At 37.1% G+C, this 7,362-nt stretch overlaps 1 pseudogene; it reads left to right on the forward strand.

The window, feature by feature from the left end:
* Window positions 1-834: 834 nt before the first annotated feature.
* LOC146913651 (5S ribosomal RNA) lies at window positions 835-952 on the forward strand (annotated as a pseudogene).
* The last annotated feature ends 6,410 nt before the right edge of the window (window positions 953-7,362 follow it).

Raw genomic sequence — 7,362 nt, forward strand, 5'->3', positions numbered from 1 at the left:
GGTTTGGATGAGTGTGACTGAGATCTTGATGGAGGGTTTCTACGTGAGAGTTTGACCAGGAAGCTTAACATGGATTTCTTAGCATGGAGCCACTTTCAATGTTTGATTCTCTTCTTCGGTGGTTTCTTAGCATGTAACTGCAATTTGTTTTTTCAGATCTATACAAGAAATGGGTTTGAAATTTAGAAGAAGAAATTGGGTTTGGGAAGGATGAGGGAGAGTTGAAGAAGTTAAAAAAGAGATTTAAGGTTTTGGTCACTCCTCTGAATCTGACTTCTATGAAAGAGGAACTCCAAGCATCTCCTAGAAAGCCACCATGAAAACATGGTGTTTTGGTCACTCCATCACTTTTCATTTTTATATGTAATAATTGTGTTGCAATATTTATGGTTATTCATCCGAACCCCGGCCACCACAAAAAAAAAAAAAATTGCTTCGAGTTTGTACTTCAAATGTTTGTTGAAATACCGTATTTTGAGTAAGGGGTTTATTGTTGTTAAGTTATCACCAAATTTAGCATTTTCTCTGTCTTGCAAATGATTTGTCAATATGTGGTTGAATTTGTAATTTCAAAGACCACATATAGTTGGAATTAGCTATGCCAATAACAATTTTCTTCTGATGATGGATGCAAATAAAGATTACAAATCTTTTATTACTCTTGACCATTAATCAGATGTGGAAGGGTTTAGTTTGGCTAGGATTAATATCATGTATTTGGCTTTAAAAATGTGGATTGAAAACGTTCCAACTCATAGCCAACTTAACTATACTCTCGCTATTTTATCATTTAAATAAAGTTTATTTTACTGTTTGAAAAAAGGAAGTTAGAAAAGGTGCGATCATACCAGCACTAAAGCACCGGATCACATCAAAACTCCGCAGTTAAGTGTGCTTGGGCGAGAGTAGTACTAGGATGGGTGACCTCCTGGGAAGTCACCCATCCTATGATAATGTTGTTTTAAAGAACTCAAAATTCGATTCAATGGCCGACTGATGTTGAAGTTTAATCCCATTATTTACTAGCGAGGGACTCAATTGACGTCAGAACAAAACAATGTATGGACTATTTCGAAGTTTTACAAATTACATAATTGTTGTACTTTCTTAGTAAAAAAATTATTGCATTCATGTTGCCACTGTGAAAATTCTACTTTCTAAATTACATTATTTAAAATCAACATATAATACATGTCTATCATATCAATTAACAACGAACTCACACTATGTAAAAGAAAAGAGGTCATTAAAATTAATTGTAGAAACAAAATAAAATCAAGAGTCAAATATCTTCACATCTCTCTCTCAAATAATAGTAGTAACAAAATAAAGAAGGATGGCTTCAATTTTATACTGAATTTAGCAGGCAATTAAGTGTTATCTCAATTACATATCATAATAATATGAATTCAATCTCGTTCAATGATGAAGAAATGAAATTGCAAAGAAACTGAAACAACACAAATAATGTAAGGGTTAAGAATTTGAAACAACACGACAACACTAACTGTTTGACATTGAACTAAGGTTTAAAATCTAAAAATATATTTCAATTTACATTTAAAGAGATGTCTAATCAGGCACAACTGAAATAACATTAGGTTAATGATTAATTACAACTTCAAGGAAAGAACACATTGTAAATATGTTTCACTAAAAAAAAACACATCATAATTATGTTGTATTTAAGGTATAGAATCTATGGTAACAAATGTCAATTTTATTGGCAATTTGTATATGATTTTGCAGAACTTTTTTTTTTAAAAACAAAAAGATAATGTAGCAGTGCACTACATTACCATATATATATAATAAACCAAAAGGAAAGGGAAAACAAACAAGAGAAATACAAAGGAGGGGGCTTAACCAAAACCTCCTTAATGATGAACAAACCTAAAACTAGGCAAACCTAGTCTGTTTTGTGCATAATGGCCTCTAATACAAAGGGGAATCTCAAACCAAACAGTAAGCTCATTCAAATGTAATCCTAAATTGGCTAATGTATCAGCACAGTGATTTCCCTCCCTATACACATGAGTAGCTAAAAAATTCATGTTCCTCAGCTTCAGCATACAATTGTTCCACCTGTTTCTTAGGTTCCAAGGAACCAGAGAGTGATTATTGAAAGCCTTTATAACTAGCACATAGTCAGATTCTAACCATAAGTAAGCCCAATGATTTTGATAAGCAAGCTCTATGGCCCTCGTTGCTCCAGAAAGCTCTGCATGGAAGGCACTACCTTTACCTGTGTTTTCAGCAAAACAACAGAGAAATGTTAAATCTTTATCACTAAAAATTCCTCCACAAGATGAGGTTACATCATTGGATGAGCCATCAGTGTTACACTTAATCCATTGGAAAATTGGAGGATGCCACAACACTTCAATAATTTTAGGAGCCTTTGGAGGATGGATGTCAACATGAAACTTCTTTAAAACTGCAAAATCTGTTATAGAACTGGAAGCAACTGCCTTTGAATTATTACCAGCAAAATATGTGTTAGAAAGAATTGAGGTGATAGAGCTTTTCCAATGTATTTTCTTGTTCTGAAACCTAAATTGATTCCTAGCAAACCAGATGGCATTAATGAGATTAACAAGGGCAGAAGTGATCACCAGCTTGCACTGAGGGTTCCAAGCTCTATCACATAAGGACCACATGTCTTCTTTATCTTGAAAATGAAGGGCTCGGTTCAGGGTAGCAGCTAACCAACACCATAACTTGATGGCATAAGGGAAATGAAAGAACAAATGAAAAGAGGTGTCTTCATGTTGAGATCAAAGAGAACACATTGAGGGAAGGTGACAACCTCTGCTAGATAAGTTGTCATCAATTGGAAGCTTGTCCAGCATGAGCCTCCAAACCATCAAAGATTTAGAAGGAGGTATATCAATGAACCAGACGTGTTTAGTCCAATGTAGCTTAGGGAAGTGATGTTTCTTGAATTCATAAGCTTCCTTTGATGAGAGATCACCTGTTGAGTTGTGTTTCCACACCAATTTATCTGTTTGAGCTTCTTCAGAGATGGTTACTTGCATGACAAGATTCCTTAAACCAGGAAATTGAGTATTTAGATCCTCTGATATATTCCATTGATGGTTCAAGATATAATTGTTGAGGGAAGAAGGAAGAGAATGAGTCATATCCTAACTTAGATTGTATATGTTGGCCAAACTTTCACCACACCAGGAATCCTTCCAAAAATGTATGCTAGAACCATCTCCTATAAGCCAGCTGGAGTTATCTTTGATATTATGGAATTCCAATTTCGCACTACTCCAAATTGAAGAGAAGATATGATGGTTAATACAGTTGAAGCCTCTTAGAATTCTACTTAAAATTACTGCCCATTCCTCCTTACTTTGCATCAGATCCCAAAAGAGTTTAAGATTATAGGCTTCATTGAGACAAACTAGAGATTTAGTACCTAAACCTCCCTCTTGATAATCAGAAGAAACCTATTTTCATGCTACTGTGATCAACTTTCTCTTGTTGACATCTCCACTCCAGATGAAATTTTTGATTCATTTCTCAATCTCTCTAAGCAAAGCAGTTGGCCAAGAATATATAGAGATAGTGTGAATAAGCATGCTTTGCACTACTGATTTCACGAATTGAATTCTCCCAGCAATTGAAAGAAGATCAGCTTTCCAATTAGCCAGTTTCAACCTTATTTTGTTAGCAATATGTTGGAAATAAGCAGATTTAGGCTTCCCCTTAAAAATAGGAGCACCTGGATATGTAAATGGTGTGGAACCTTTGGAGAACCCTAGAAGGTCAACCATTTGGTTAAGTCTGTGCTGACTTACTCCCCTATCATGTATAGAAGAGTTGCTAAGATTCATTATTTTTCCTGAACATTATGCATACTTGGTGAATAAATCTTTCAGAGATTCCAATCCAGAGATTTTACCTTTATAATAGACCATTAGATCATCTGCATAGAAGCAATGGGAGGGTATCTGTGAATTTCTAGCTGCAGTGATTAACTCCACCTTGCCATCATGCACAAGCTTTGAAATACCTATACTTAGAACCTCTTCTGCAATGCAAAATAGGAGGGGTGACAGTGGATCACCCTGTCTGACCCCGCTATTGCAAGTGAAGTACCCTAGTTGAACTCCATTGATAGATATAGACATAGTTGCTAAATGAAGAATGGAAGATATCCAAGAGCAGAAAGTGATAAGTGTTTAAAGGTGATATATTTCATATAAGAGTTTAGGCATTTTAGTGACTTGTTTTGCAAGATTCTCTATGGAAAACTCCAAATATTGTGTTAATATGTCATTTATGCTTTTGAGCCTTATTCTACCCTTTTTGTGCAGGAAAATACAAGCAAGGAGCAAGAAAAGTCAAAATTCAAGGAAGCCACGCCATTAGCGTGTCCTACGCTATTAGCGTGAGGAAGAAAAGCCCAAGGTCAGAAGGGTACGCCAATGGCGCACCTGGAGCGTGAATCTGGAGTACTTGTGAAGAACACGCCATTAGCGTAAGCTACGCTATTAGCGTAATCACTCCAGAAAGGTACGCTAATAGCGTACCTGGAGCGTAGCAGGCCATGAAGAACCATGCCATTAGCGTGAGATACGGTATTAGCGTAATGAGTCCAGAAAGCTACGCCATTAGCGTGGCTGGAGCGTAGAAGCAGGGCAAGGCCAACGTGGCAGCAGCCCATTGGCCAGATTATAGGCCGACTTACCACGCTACTAGCGTGGCAGGCGCTATTAGCGTAGGTACAAAAACATAGGCCCATATAAATAGCATTCTTACCTCTCTTTTAGGTCATTCACTATTCCATTGATATTTTTATACATTCTAAGAGAGAGGTCAGAGCTATTTCCAAGAGGGAAACACAAAGTAAGTGATTAAGGAGTAGATTCAACCCTAGATTCATTGAGACATCAAGGATCTTGACATGGAATCTTCATCTTTCCTTCATTCCTTGCATTAGTTTACATGTCTATGTGTAACTACCACATTCTTTGTAGTGTTGAGGTAACAATCAAGCTATTATGTAATCTTTTGATCTTTTAATACATAAGGTTCTAGCTTAATGATTCAATATTGTTGTTATTCTTGCTTTTAATGCTTTCAAAGAGATTCAAGATGATTTGGACACGAACTCTTGAATCTAGAACTAGAATAACAATCTATCTTATGTTATATCACTCTTGACAAGTTTGTAAACCTTTGATAATTACTTTTAATCAAGATTTTAATGCTTTCGGATACTTAATCAGGCTGGACACGGTCGATTAAGTTATCCGATCGACTTTGTTATCGTTTAAGGGATTTGGACACGAATGTTTAAACGCTAACTTAGAAATAACGATGTCGCTTTGGACACGAAGGATGTTGTAGAAATGATTGTAATAATATTGGTTATAAAGCTAGAGTCTGTTAATCGATCGAGAGATTGCTGCTGTTATGCTTGCTCGTTATCTTATACCGCAAGCGAAATAGTTCGATCTCTTCTCGTGTTTACTTTATTGTCATCTATGGATATAGTGTTACAAACAAACATTTTATAAATGATACCTTAATGTGAAATATTGTGAAAACGCTTATGATATAACGCAACTCCCTGTGGAAAACGATCCTATATATACTCACGTGTACATAGTTATATGACATGTAGAAAAACTACATCAAAATGGCGCCGTTGCCGGGGAGTAGCGTATTTTATATTATAAGTTTTGAAACAATTTTGTCATGTTAAGTCAATTTGGCACAAAATTCTTTCATGCATATACTTATACACTTATATCATTCATTATTTTTGATGCTAACCACCTGGTATAGTCTTGGTAAACTTTGTTTATGCGAGGTACCGTTTCTAAAGAAGACCTTCAATTTGATCCAGAAATAGAGAAAACTGCTAGGTTACTTAAGAAGCAAGCAAAGGAAGCTAAGAGATTAGCCAGGCTGGCTCAGCCGGAATCATCTAGTTCTATTCACTCTCCTTCGGGTTCGGTTCAGACACTATCTCCGGGTGGTTCTCTACACACAACTCCACCATCATCACCGGAAAGGGAAACTATTGTAACTATGGCTAATGAAGATAAGAATGCTCTTCCAAGTTGGGTTAGTCCAAGAAGGCTTGCTAACCTTGGTAATCAAAATGCCAAGCAAGTCGAGTTGAAATCGGGGTTGATAAATTTGATAACTCAGAATCAATTCACTGGAATGGATCATGAAGACCCTTACAAGCATCTCACAAATTTCTATGTTACCGCCGGTACTCTTGGTATGAAGGAAGATGAGGAAGAACCAATGTTTTGCAAATTATTTCCTCACTCTTTGATTGGTAAGGCTAAGGAGTGGTACTTAGATCAACCTACTTCTTTGATGAAAGATTGGCCTGCATTGGAGAAAATGTTTCAAGAGAGGTTCTTTCCGGAGGATAGGCATCTTGAAGCTAAAACATCACTCACAACTTTTTCTCAAGGTCAAAGTGAGTCTCTATGTGATGCTTGGGAGCGATACAAATCTTTGCTTAGGAGCTGTCCTAAGCATGGTTATGATAGCCAGATGCAAATCTACCTATTTCGTCAAGGGCTTCAAGACATGTCCAAGACGATGCTAGATGCAAGTGCTGGAGGATCTATTGCTTTGAAAAGTCCAGCTGATGCTGTCAAAATCATTAACCAAATGGCTCTCAACACAAGAAAATCTTCTCACAACCGGAATCCTAATCAAAGGAAAGCCGGTATCCTTGAACTAGAAGCAAACGATGCAGTTTTGGCTCAAAATAAGCTTCTCACTCAACAAATAGAAGCCATGCAAAAGGAGATGAGAGCTATGCCAAAACAAATTCTTGAATCTCTCAAACAAGAAGGAGGAACATCTCAGGTTAATGCTTGTGAGCTTTGCACAGGAGATCATCCCACCGGATTTTGTCCCACACACCCGGTTCTTTCGAAGAAGAGGTAAATTATGTGGGAAACCAACAAAGACCAAACCAACCACAACAAGCCGGAACTTCACAACAAGCTCAAAATCCGGGTACTTCCAATTTCCAAGGAAGATATCCGGCCAACCAAAACCAACAAAGACCTTGGAGAACACCTTACAACAATAACTACCAATATCCGCAATCAAACTTCTACCAACAACCTTACCCTCAATTCCAACAACCATTCAATAATCAATACCAATTCCCACCACCAAATAACCCCCAACAACCTAACAATTCCCAAAGCACCGAAGAAACCTTGAAGCAATTCATGCAAATGTCCATGGCTAACCAGAAAAACACCGACGCGTCCATCAAAGGCCTTGAAACGCAAGCTGGTCAGTTAGCACAACAAATGGCTCAAGGTCCTCCGCAAGTGGGAACTTTCATCGCTAACACTCAAC

The sequence above is a fragment of the Medicago sativa genome, chromosome 6, assembly GCF_051527215.1.
Source record: "Medicago sativa cultivar Bolivia chromosome 6, Bolivia_mono, whole genome shotgun sequence".
Taxonomy (NCBI): Eukaryota; Viridiplantae; Streptophyta; class Magnoliopsida; order Fabales; family Fabaceae; genus Medicago; species Medicago sativa.